This window comes from Lagopus muta, chromosome 2, assembly GCF_023343835.1.
Source record: "Lagopus muta isolate bLagMut1 chromosome 2, bLagMut1 primary, whole genome shotgun sequence".
In the NCBI taxonomy this organism is placed as follows: domain Eukaryota; kingdom Metazoa; phylum Chordata; class Aves; order Galliformes; family Phasianidae; genus Lagopus; species Lagopus muta.
The window spans coordinates 26,174,495-26,187,136 of record NC_064434.1 but is presented as its reverse complement, the minus strand read 5'-3'; the positions used below and the strand labels follow the sequence as shown (position 1 = coordinate 26,187,136).

The 12,642-nt window shown below is 34.1% G+C and overlaps 1 protein-coding gene across 1 annotated transcript in view; it reads left to right on the top strand.

The window, feature by feature from the left end:
* Positions 1-9,952: 9,952 nt before the first annotated feature.
* Positions 9,953-12,642, top strand: part of LOC125688619 (protein eyes shut homolog) — a 54,981-nt gene continuing 52,291 nt past the window's right edge. Inside the window, exons 1-2 of the mRNA XM_048934820.1 lie at positions 9,953-9,983; positions 10,606-10,671. The gene's annotated coding sequence lies outside the window, so the exon portion shown is untranslated. The remainder of the gene's footprint in view (positions 9,984-10,605; positions 10,672-12,642) is intronic.

The window sequence follows — 12,642 nt, the reverse complement described above, 5'->3', positions numbered from 1 at the left end:
AGAATGAACTTCAAATTCAGTGGACTTGCTCAACCACCATCTCCAGCAAATATAAAGTAAAAATATCTAGCTGCCATTACATTGTTCTCTAAAATCCCACCAAACTATAAAGCTGAAATGGATAGTGCTCAACAAACATTACACTGAAATGTAACTTTCTAGTACTGACTTGTTGGTCCCTTTCATCAGTTAACATGATCTGCGATTCTGAAAAGTCAGGTTCAGAGTCCATAAAATATCTGGAGTGTTTCTGTGGGAAGACGTTCAATTCAATAGCTGTGTCTCATGGCAGCAAATGAATAAATTAACTTTCATTTACACTGTATGCTCCAAAGCAGATATAGTTAAGTACAATTCATGTCTATTCTATAAATATAGCATTTAAGCCATATTTAAAATAATTTTTTTCTGTTGAGAGTATGCATATTCAAACTCTTATTCAAAGTTGCATTATTAAATTTGCATTGCCATTGTTTGTAGGAAGTTTAATAGTGCTAACACACTAAATGGCATCTTGTTTTAAACAACACCAGCAAGAGGATGTAGTGTAGGCTTTCTACACAAATCCAGAAAATTGGAAGTTTATTTTTCCACTTGAATGAATATAAATCCTTTGCATAAACAGATATAACACTGGGGAAAAAAAAAAAAATGATCCAGAGAGGTAAAAGAAATAGTATTTTTGCTTTACATTATTACCTTAATGATAACATTTAATAGAGTTGAATAGAGATAATTTCATAACCACCTCTATGGACTTGCTTGGTCATGCAACAGTGGATGGTTTTGTTATATTGTGTCATATATCTTTTCTTAATCATGTTTTTCCTAGGGAAGTTGTCATCTGTGAGCAGCTGCGCTACTTGCCAGACTGAGCAAAGAAAATGTGTATTTCAATGTACAGAAGCAGCTGGGTTTCTTTAGTAGGTGCTAAAGGGAATCTCAGTTAGTACCTAATGAGTTTACATGAAGTTCTGCTCCCTTGTGTCATTATTATCTAATGAAGTTCTTTTTCAATTGCAATCTTTGTCAAAGTGAGTACTATTAACACACTAAATATCAAACTGCAAAAAAGATAGATTATCACTTTTTTCTCTGAAATAAATAAATAGGAAAAAGAAAAAAAAAAAAGTGAACACAATATCCTCAGCTGTGTGGTAGTAGCAAGAAAAATGAATCCAAGATTCAAATGCATGAGTTTTTTTAGTTAAGTTTGTGGTTGAAAAAAGTGTAATTCTTTGCATTTCTATTATCGGCATAAATCAACAACTGAATGAACAATGAAGAAAATGTGTAAATTTTAAATATTAAAATCAATATTTCAGTTCAAAGTGCAGTGTAATCAATATCACTTAATGTATTTTAGTAGTTCCACAAGAAATATGGAATGACAAATTTGTTGGATAGAATAACATAGAAATGCAATATGCATATATGTTTATATAACATAGTTTCTTTAAGTATCAAAATGTATCAATAGCTTATTAAAAATTAAATTTTATTTTAAACGGTGTGGTTTTCAAGCTAACAGGGAAATTAGGTGAATATAGGAAAGTATAGGAAACAATATATATTTTAACAGGAATAATAACACTGACTTTCCAATTTCATTGTAGACAGAGTAGGTAAATGATGCAGGAAAAAAAGATGCTTACATTTTCCTTAAGTCTTCCCAGTGTTTATTTAACTAGATAATTTTTTCTCACAATATTTTTAAAAAACACATCTAAATTTTTTCAGATACTATTAGTTTATTTACTTTCTCCTCAAAGCATAGTTCTTTTTCATCCATGTATGAAGAGTTTCAATCTTGAGTTCTAGGATTTCCACCCCTGACTGCCTATTTGTAAGCTCCTCTCACATTCACCCAGTACCTTCCCTTGCAGGGCTTTTTATGCACTTCATAACACAGCTTGTATGTACAGCCCCTGCCCTGATTGTGTTTCAGGCCCTTTAAAGACCCATTTGTTTGATGATGTAGGCTTCTGTTTCTTCTTAATTTTTTTGTGATTTTTTCCCTTTCATTTCTTCTTCTTTGTCACTGGACTGTAGGTACCAGAGGTCGTCTTAGAAATGCAAAAGAAGATGCTTTGCATGTTGAGAGTGCAAATAAAAGAAATCCTAGTTATATGTATTCATGAAGATACACATGAATAGAATGTATAATGTTTTGAAGATGCTGAAGCTTCTCATTTTAGAGCAAACTATGCTTTTATCAGATATTCTAGTACCCTATAGAAGTGAGAAATTTAGTAATAGAAGAATAGTATTTTCAAGACAAGATATAACTGTGCCAAAACCTCCAGTGCTCTTGGAGCTTCCTGATCAGCACGACAGGAAAAGAAATGAGGGTTTGACTAAATGAGCAGGAAATCAAGCATCCCAAGTTATTGATAGCATAATTAAAAATATCAAATTTCTCAGATTCCTTTTGTGCAAGACTTGTTTAGGATTGATGGTTGCTATGCTGTTTGGCCTTAGCCATTTTCCTTTCTATTTAAGACTTAAGGAATATCTTCAGCATTTGCACACAGCTGCCCTGCTCCTTAACTCATCATTGCATTGGCAAGTAAATTCTTGAAGTCATCTTCAAGTTTTAGCTTTGCTTTTGCAGCAGTTTGCCAATTAAATTCTCCGAGGTAGCCATGCAGGTAGTGATGGTAGATAGCTGCTTAGCTTTCATTTGTCTAATGTAATTTTGTTTCAGAGCTAAGCCACTATTTCAAAGACATGAAGTTTTCTCTGTGAAGTGCTGTGTTTTGTTTTACAGCACTTATGACATTTTAGCAATAGATTGAAAAGACTGCAGTGCTGCCATCTATTACTTATGTTTAGCAACATGTCAACCTTTCCGTATTCTTTGATTATTGTAAGTAATCGGTGACAAAGTAAATGAAATTGCTGAAAATCTTTCCCCTTCAAATATGAACTGTCACTGCTGAAATCAAGATTATTTCTTTACTTTTGATACAGCATTGTAGGAAAATTACCGCAAGTTGGTTTTTACCTGGTTTGGTTCTTCTTGCAAACCTTTTTTCTTCTTTGGATGTTCAACAAATTATTTTAAAACATTCTGATTATGTAGCTCTTAGATTATCCATCAGAACTGGACACACAATTTCTCACGATAAATATAGTTTGTTGAAGTTATGACTGGTGACTGAATCAAATGCAACAAATTATATGCATGCTATGTGACTTCTTTTTTTTTTTCCTTTTATATTCAGAAAGGCTAAAGAGCAGTTTGTCTTTACAACTGTCAGATCTTGCGCTCTTGTTTTCACCATTAGTCTCTATACTTTCATCAGCTGCGCAGTCATTGAAGTAAGAAAGCTTGTAGCTGAAGAGCAATAATGTTTTTTTAAGAACTTTATTCAATTTAACTCCATAAACACAGCCAACAAATGAACAGATTTATTTCAGATCTGAAATAACCTTAATTTATCAAGGGAATGTGAAAATATGTTGAAGTACTCTCAGGTGATTTCTTAATGAAGATCTTCCCTACTTGCAAAGCATGGTTCTTGTCTAACTAGTGACATTGAAATGTGTTATTAAAAAGCAAAAATGATTCCAGATAAAAAATCCTATTTCCAAAAGTTCTCTGGAAGTGGTGCGGTGTAACAATATGTAAATCAAGTTTAAGTTTTGGACACTGCATCCGATTCTGTCAGATCACAATATTTGTGGCTGGCTGACATTTTATACGAAACAGGACAATTATAAACTCTTTTTATGTAAATGCAATAGCTTTATTCTTTCTGAATATGTAATACAAAATTTGTAGATAAAGGATAATTGATATGAAAGGCTCTATACACTAATACAAAACTGAAACAATGGTGAATCAGCTAACTATTACCTGTGGTAATATTTTTGAAAACTTTCTGTTTTTCTTGTCTCAAATCCCTAGGATTTCTTGTCCAGTAAATTTTATTTTATTTTTTTGTCTAGTGATCTCACAGTTATACTATGCCCTGCTCAACACAAATAATGCTTTAAATTGACTAAAGTGTTGGGTATCACATGATATAGTTCAGTTGAGCAACTGGCATAATGTAAATTATGGTTCTGATTTGTTTTTAAAAAGAAGAATTTGAGAGGCAGGATTCTGATAAGCAGTTTTAAATCTTAATCTCTTTAACTTTTTTTTTTTACTGTTACAGAAGTTTTCATGATGAGGTTGCATTGCTGAGAACTCAGTATTGCTCCTGAAATTTCTGCTTTGAAATCAGTGTTATATTAGCAGAAATAATTAACCTCATATGAGACGATTGTTTTCTTGGATGAAAAAAGGCGATTTATGTAGTATTTTTAGTCTAGAAAACAACCTTTTTATTATTATGTAGGTAATAGATTTTTGCATTTATAATAAAGCAATATGTACGACATTTCTGATAATTACTTGCTTTTGATTTTTCTTTTAGCTCGTCTTACCCAAATTGCTTCTGCAAATATGTACCATTACCTCCCAGTCACTAAGAGACTATCTCAGGAGAGCTAACACCTTTTTTCAAGTTCATTAACTGCTCTCATGATCTTCACCTGAAATGCTTGACTGATCAAATCTCATTTTCCTAAAGCCTATAACTTACATCTGTATACTCATCTTTTACAGTGATCTCCTGCATCATTAGATCTCCTTCAAATGCTGATGGGAAAGTGACTTCTACCTTCAAGATAATGCTTTCTACCACAGGAGTAGTTCATTCTGTTAAAAGCCATAGTGGCCACTTCTGAAACAGAACATAAATCTTATTCCACTTTATTTCAGTTATGTGCTCTGGATACTGTCATTGTACACTGCTGACAGATATATAAATGGTACACCTGGCCAATAAATGCAATCCTAAAAAAGTCGGAAATACCACACACTAAAAAATGTCAGCAGACTGGATAGCTTTATCTTTTCATCACTTACTTTTATCTTACTGTGTGCATACATATATTTTGAATATATGTATTTATTTCTTTGTTGGCCTAGCTAACAAACATTAAGTTTTAATTATTCAAGCAATGACTTTAATTTAAGGCTAAGGAAGATTGTTTTCAAGTTCAAAGGCATTTTTCATCCTATTCACATTCTACATGTTTAATATATATTTTCCCAGCCTTCTGCTCTCCAGATGGGGGGAAAAAAAATACAAAACCTGTGCTGCAAATCTCCATGATTACATTGACGGTGTCACAGAGCAAATGCAACAAATTTACAAAATGAAACAAACATAAGAAAACCTAGCACATGATGTACACCTTTTCCTGGAGAAATGTTTCCCAAGTTACTAACTCTTGGTATTTCTGCTGAAATGCAGAAGATTCTAAAGAGTAGAAAATAAGTAGGTTACTGCTATTGTGCTTACGCAATGTTTGTTCTGTCCTACAAGGAAAGAAGACTTTTAAAATAGGTCATACATTGCTGTAAAGGTGATCTGTGAGTTAGAGGATGATATCATGGCCTGTTCTGTGAGAATGATTACTGTCAATTAACTGAACAGATGCTAAGCCTAACTACTTCATGAGAAATTATTACCATTTTAAAAGTTTTGAATATGATGGGTTGCTAGCAGCACATTTTTATGCAGTTAACTTCCTTTTTTTCTATTCCACTTGTAAATGTTCCACTGAATGTGAATTACAAATTAGAATTGATTCATGCATTTGTAAGAGAAAAATGAATTTCTAACATTATAAATAATATAATTTTACAAATCTATAACATATCAATTTGTTTATATATACTTCAGGAAAGAACATAGCATTTTTATAATAGGAAAAGTAAAAAATATGCACATTTTTATTCTCAAAATATGAATTGCCAGAAATATTAAACAGTTCTCTAATCTTACAAATGTAGTTATAGTGCTATTAGACAGATTTGTTACTATATCTAACCTACAGCTCAAATGAAAAAGTTACACGGTTATTTATGTATGAAACATTCAATCTAAAGTTATTATCCACAGTTTAAGACTTCTCAGATGTAGCACATGCGAATATAAATACAACTACTTATCAGAAGTTGTGAGAGGCCAGCAAGGAGAGGGAGGTGATTGTCCCCCTCTACTCTGACATTGTGAGGTTTCGTCTGGAGTGCTGCATCCAGGCTTGGTGATGTCAGTACAAGAGGGAGGTGGAGCTCTTGGAGCGGATCCAGAGGAGGGCATCAAGGATGATCAAAGGGCTGGAGCATCTCTCCTATGGGGAAAGGTTGAGGGACACGGGCTTGTTAAGCTTGGAGGAGGCTCTGGGGAGACCTTGCTGTGGCCTTCCAGTTCTTGAGAGGAGATTATAAGAAGGACGGAGAACAACTATTTACACAGTCAGATAGTGATAGGACAAGGGGGAATGGTTTTAAACTAAAAGAGAGAAGAGCTATGTTAGATAGTAAGATTTTTTTATTATTATTTTTTATTTTTTTTTACACTCTGAGAGTGGTGTGGCACTGGCACAGGCTGTCCAGAGAGGCTGTAGATGCCCCATCCCTGGAGGTGTTCAAGGCCAGGTTGGGAACATAGCCTGGTCTAGTGGTTGGTGACCCTGTTCCATGGCAGTGGTTGGAACTAGATGATCTTTCTATTTTCCAACCCAAGCAATTCTAGAATTCCTTGATTCAAAAGGCAGTGTCTAGGAATAGCTACAGCTCAAAATACCTAGCAAATACACAGCTCAGGAAAAAAAAAGGGGGGGGGGGGGGAGAGAGAGAATCAGACTTTGACAGTTATATATGGAAGAAATGAGAAAGGAATAGCAAGGAAACTGAAAGGTTTTTCAACCACTACATGGTGAGAATACAAAAATTTTTGGGAAGTAAAATGTGTCAAATGGAAAAATATGAGAAAATAAGACTGAGGAGGGGAGAATGAAGTCATACAGATAAATGCATTTCTTATTAATTTCTACAGAAGGATCTTTCTGACCTTTCTATGAAACTTTCTTCTGAAAACTTTCTGATCTGCAGATTGAAGGTATATGGGAATCAGACTTTTTCTTCACTGTTTACACAAATAATATAATAAAATCTTAGTGTGTGATTAGCTTTAGGAATAACGTTTCTTGCAATTAATGAATAATGATAAATAGTTACAGTAACACAGGAAATCAATAGTCAATAAAATAAGCAAACAACTAAGAATGAAAAATCATTATAGAACTCTTCACTGTATTACAATTATATCATGTATTTTGCTGTCTGAAGTAAATATCTCTGTGTTATTTTAAAGATTTTAGTGAAATCTGTAGTATGGTTTCAATAAGACAAAACAAAATGAAAAATCATACTGATTGATATGCTCACAACGTAACTTGTAAAAATAGTGCTTTTTCAAGAGAACAGATTGAAAACATTGTTCAGATGTATGGACTTAAAAGCCACTGATGATTAATTCTGATTAAAACCCCTAAGAAGTCACAGCAATACATGACAATTGAATTTCACAGATGGAAAATTAATAGTAATACTGTTAGAAGATGTAAAATTGTGAATTTAATCATACATCAAATAAAAGTAATTTCAAATGTCAAAAATTGATATTGTAACCTCCAAGCATATCTCATATATTACAATGTGTTACAGAAGTCAAGAGATGAAATATTTTAAACAAATACTGTTTTTAAAAATAATGCTTTCACACAAGGAAAACTGAGGGTGATAAAAATTTTTACAATACCCAAAAATGAGGAAAAAATAAATGGACTGTAAATCTCATTTATGGGAGTTGAATTCCCTGATGAGTTAGTGAATATATCTGAAACTAATTCTTTTTTCATTTTTTTTTTTTAAAGACAGCAAATAAAATAATATAACATCTAAGCATTTTCAAAAGTGAAATAGCTGCTTTTCTAATATAGGCATATTATATATATAGACAGAGAGATATAGATATGTAGATATATAGATATATAGATTTATATAGAATATATTTTCTAATATAGGCATATTCCTTCATATTCCAGCTGTGAATCAAAAATATTTTATAGCTTTTGGAATGTTAATGCAAATTTCTGAAAATATTCAGAAACTGTTTTATGCACAGTGAGTTGAATTCATTTTCCAATTTTATTTATATAAGAGAATATAGTTAATGTAGTATTCTGAGTTAATGGTAACTAATGGATGAACTTTTTGCATTTTTGGCTCTGATTAAACAAATTTATTTCTATCATTCTTATGAGGAGATGAATGATATATCCTCTGGTATCATTTTAGAACTTCTGACATAGTTCTCAGCTTGAGCAACTCATTTTATAACTTTCTCTCTATGAAGTATCTCCTTGATACTTGTGACAGATGGTAGTGATTTCATTTGTTTGCTTACATTTTGCTGTGTTTTACATAATATGTTAAAATAAGTGTGGCTGAGCAGCAGAGAAGAACAATATATGTTCCCCATCCTATCCTTATGAAAAAGGATGTCTATATGGAATTGTGAGCTTCGCCTGACTGTAGGTGAATATAAGATTTTGAGGAAGCTGCTGCAATGCAGGTTTTGAGTATGAATCCCAGTAAGCAAGGTTAGTCAATCATGAATAGAGCCAGGAGTTCTGGAAGAAAAAAAACAACAAGCATGTTTCAGAAACTCTAGGAGAGACAGGAATTTTCTTCTCAGGTTCCAGAGAACAGAGCAGTTTTTTGTTTTTTGTTGTTTTTTTTAATCTGAAAGATCTTCAAAAATTGCTGAACCACAGGAAAGGTTGTATCTACACAAAACAGGTATTAGATTTTATAAACAATACTTTTTCTCCTTATCATGTCTGGTTTATAAATATCTTCCTCTAATAATCCTAGAAATCTAAAATAATTGTATCTTTTTAGAAAGGTGATTTTACTTTAAAGCTGTAGCAGGTTTGGGGTCAGTAGCCATCAATCAGTTTCAAGTATAGAAGTTTGAGAGAGACTTCACTAAATTTTTTCTTTGTTAGATGTTCTAAGGGTTTTGTTTTGTTTTGTTTCTGATCTCTGCTGAGTTTTGCCAAGGCCTACTGGGAGAAATGAAGTGCTCTCAGCACGAAGCATTGAACCAGTTTCTGTTTTGCTCTGCCAATTACAGTCTGCATGCTTCTTGAGAGCTGAAATCTACTCTGGCAGATGAAACTCTTCCATGAATGATTGGGAGAACAGCACAGTTATGTGAAAGATTACTTTTCTGAGATCATGATGAGGATTTGAGTAATATATAAACCTTTTTTTTTTCCATCTAAAATCTAACATTAGAACAGTGGTATTCTAATAAAAGAAAACCAAAACTCAGATGCCAACGCAAATTAATTTTGATGCATCAGTGACCTTTTTCTTCTGAGCCAAGAAGTGTTTCTGCTTTGATTTCTAACACAGGTATGTGATTGAATAAAATCACCAAATAAATAAAAGCAGCCTGAGGACCAAAACAGATATTTGTAGGCTATTAAATTTATCATAGCCTCTTTAGAGTTTCATAAGACACTTTCTGTCCTGCAATGTGATTCTGCAATTGAAACAAGTGACAAGATATCTGCCTTCTCACAATTAAAGCATTTGAATTCAGGAATTAATCCTAAGGCATTTGTTAACAAAAAACTAATATTGTGATCATTTTTTCCTGAGGAGAGTCTGGGGAGTACTTTTTTCTTTTTCTATATACAGGTTTTTTATTTGAATAAGTTAAAGTCTGCTTTTGAGTATTGTTGGTAGAGTCTTGATTACTTGAATGTTCGTTTTAGCTCAGCTTTTCGGAAAACTGCACATTTATTTCTAATGCTATACTTTCCAGCTCCTCACATCTTTTTGACATTGTTATGAAAATGCTAAGTCATGTCCTGAACCAGTGATTGAGCACCTGGTGGGAAGACAGGGCCAATCCAGGGGAGCTCAGCTGCAAGCAGTGCATCTGAATAACTGGAAGGGGTGGAGCCAGCATCCAGCCCTTTCCAGATCTCATTTAGGGATTGGCAGTGGAGGTGAGGATATCTCTTGCTGGAGATCCCTGCCAACCTGTGGCCTGCCTAGGGTAAGCAGCTCTTTCCTTCATTTCTGCAGCTGCTCCATTTGGGCTCATTCTCATTTGCTGTATCTGAAGAATTTGCTACCCTGCTATTATTGCTGTATATTCCATCCCGTTATAGCATTACAGGCATCAATGCTGAAATTCTCTTATTCTCTTGTTCAAAATTTAGATTAAAATTCTATTCGTCTCAGCTAGTGCAAAGACTGGCATTGAAAAATGCTTTAATTTCCTGTGCTGTGTGTGGAAAAAGATTTCCCCCGTGCACCTGCTGCAGTTTATCCCAGACAAAACTTAGAAGAGTTTTGATAGTAACTTGTATGTAAATGGTTGTTTGATATTCTGAATGTTGACAGTGATGACCTAAGATAATTTCATCAGCATCCCAATTGTTTGTTTGCTTCAAATTAAATAAGATGAAAATTGTGAGCTTTCTCTTTTTTCATTTGTATGGAGGCTCCATGTTCTTTATTCTGTGAGTTTGTGCAAGAATTATGATGAGGGCAACTGAAACCTCAATAAGTGGTACAATAACTTTGCAGGTGGTACTATCTTTTGTGTTTTTTAGTTATTATTTCAAAATTGAGTCTAACAAATTAAGGGAAGTTTAAACTAATTTATGTTCCAGCCAGTGTAGATGAGAATATACCAGGAGATGCAATGGGATGGTGGTTTAGTTCCCGTTGTCCTCACTGTAAGTTAATAATCCACAAAAATCTTCTGAAAAATAAATCGCTTTTCCTTGGTACCTAGGTATGCTGTTGTACCTTTAGTATTAAATATATTATTAACATTTTAAATAGATTGTCTTAATGCTAACATCAAATTTGTCACATCTATTAGGAAAATTAAAGAAAAAAAACAAACTGTGAGGAACATACGTTTTTAATACTCCTTGTGTATTCCTTGCATTTATGCACTTATGCAATGTGGTAAGAATGAGGTTTCATCACTATGTGAACTTAAATGTTTATCTGTAATTAGGTATTGTGCATGCTGTTAGTATACATTTGGCAGGTATGGGATGTTTACAAGGAAAATGCAGTTCCCAAATGTGAATTAATAATGTCTAGGATCAAGTGAAATACATAATTACAAACTGATAATTATAATTGAAACCCTTTAATGCTGTGAATCATAGAAATGAAATTATTGTCATCATTTCGTTATTTACGTGTCTGATTTTTATTTTTTTTTATTATATATATATATATATATATATTTGCTTTTATATAAAACCTGTATTTTAAAATCCTGGTAAAATAGTAATATATTCTGGGTATTTATTCTGGTTCATTTATTTTGGCAAATTAAATAATTTCATGAAATGGATGTAGATACTATGCTTTGTCTTGTGTTTTCTAGCTCCTTGAAATGTAATAATCAAATTCAGCACTGAAGGCCTGAAATTTACGAACTGAACATTGACAAAGGCTATTTTCTAGTCCTGAGGTTTGATGGGATGGTCTGACCTATCAAAACTATCACTCTTTCTCAGCCTTCAGAATGTCTGTCTGCTCTCTGACTGCCTATCGGGAATGATCCATGGCCAGAGATCTCATAAACTGTGCCTCTAAACTCACTGATCAAGTGAGTTTGGTAAAGATGAGTTGATAAGAGTCACAACGGTTCCAAGAAACAGCCTAACAGCTGAACACTGTGGAATAACAATGTCTTGTTCTTAGTACTAGACTTGGTAATATATATAAATAATTTACTAATTTTTTTCTTTATTGTTAATATAATTAGGCAGAGAAGTAGATATTTGTGGTCTAAATACTATTCTTTATGCATCTTGCCTTCAGATGTTGCCTTTGCTTCGGCAACCTCTGATTAATGTCCCGTCGTGAAGTGCTCAGACAGCCCCGGCCGAATCACACGCTTTTATGACACCAATGTGGTGAGTGGCAAATGGCACTTATTGCAAGCAACACACTCTTCTTATAGTTGTCCCTTATATCACAGTGCTACCAATCACCCTTGCTACGGTTATCTGTGCCCAATAGACGTGTGGCATGTCTTGTCTTGCCATGTCTCATCATGGTTTCTCATGAGTCAAGGAGCCCCCGCAGAGCCTGATGACTGTTACAGCCCCCCTTTCACGTATTCGCTAACCACCTTACGCCTGGTGACCTTGACAGCCTATATATCATAGCCTATATATATATCTCTAAGAGATATAGTCAACGAAATACGTAAAGCGGGGGCTGTCAAGGTCACCAGGCGTAACCAGGCGTAATCTGTGTGGGCCCCTTGTGTGGTTAGCGAATCCGTGAAAGGGGGGCTGTAACAGTCATCAGGCTCTGCGGGGGCTCCTTGACTCATGAGAAACCATGATGAGACATGGCAAGACAAGACATGCCACACGTCTATTGGGCACAGATAACCGTAGCAAGGGTGATTGGTAGCACTGTGATATAAGGGACAACTATAAGAAGAGTGTGTTGCTTGCAATAAGTGCCATTTGCCGCTCACCACATTGGTGTCATAAAAGCGTGTGATTCGGCCGGGGCTGTCTGAGCACTTCACGACGGGACATTAATCAGAGGTTGCCGAAGCAAAGGCAACATCAGATTTGCTTTAACTTTGAAAATGTTTAGTGGTATGGATGTAGGCATTGTATCTGAATTCTCAGTAATACCATACTGCTAAATTTTGAAACATA